The sequence below is a fragment of the Sinocyclocheilus anshuiensis genome, unplaced genomic scaffold (assembly GCF_001515605.1).
Source record: "Sinocyclocheilus anshuiensis isolate Anshui unplaced genomic scaffold, SAMN03320099.WGS_v1.1 scaffold3529, whole genome shotgun sequence".
Classification (NCBI taxonomy): domain Eukaryota; kingdom Metazoa; phylum Chordata; class Actinopteri; order Cypriniformes; family Cyprinidae; genus Sinocyclocheilus; species Sinocyclocheilus anshuiensis.
The window spans coordinates 41,668-42,083 of NW_015557302.1; the positions used below are offsets into that span (position 1 = coordinate 41,668).

At 33.2% G+C, this 416-nt stretch overlaps 1 protein-coding gene across 1 annotated transcript in view; it reads right to left on the bottom strand.

The window, feature by feature from the left end:
• The window catches only part of LOC107679101 (serine/threonine-protein kinase mTOR-like), a gene marked incomplete at its 5' end in the record, with an annotated part of 149,964 nt that overhangs the window by 16,842 nt on the left and 132,706 nt on the right, over positions 1-416 (bottom strand). The gene's annotated exons all lie outside the window — the stretch shown is intronic.

Consider the following 416-nt stretch of genomic DNA (forward strand, 5'->3'; position numbering starts at 1 on the left):
TTTTTTTTACACATACTGATAATAAATTATTTAAACTTCATTTGAATGCTGTGGCAGAGACTAGGCATCTATACACTGCATGCAATATAATATATATAAATATAATGTAATGTAGTATAATAATATAATATAATACAACCATGCCTCAAATGCAAAATTTACTCTGTCATTCTTAATCCAAAATAAAATTTTAAATTAATATTCTCCATTTCTGATAATCCCAGGTTGCTATGGTCACGCAGGTTTGTTTACACATTAAACTTGTGGGCAAGAGAAAAGGATGTCATTACTTTAACACAGCCATGACAATCACATTTTCGCAAATTAATATTTTGTGGAGTTCACTGATGGCACTTTTCCACTGCATGGTACGGCACGGCTCGCTTTTGGGAGGGTTTCCTTTTTGGGAGGGTTCC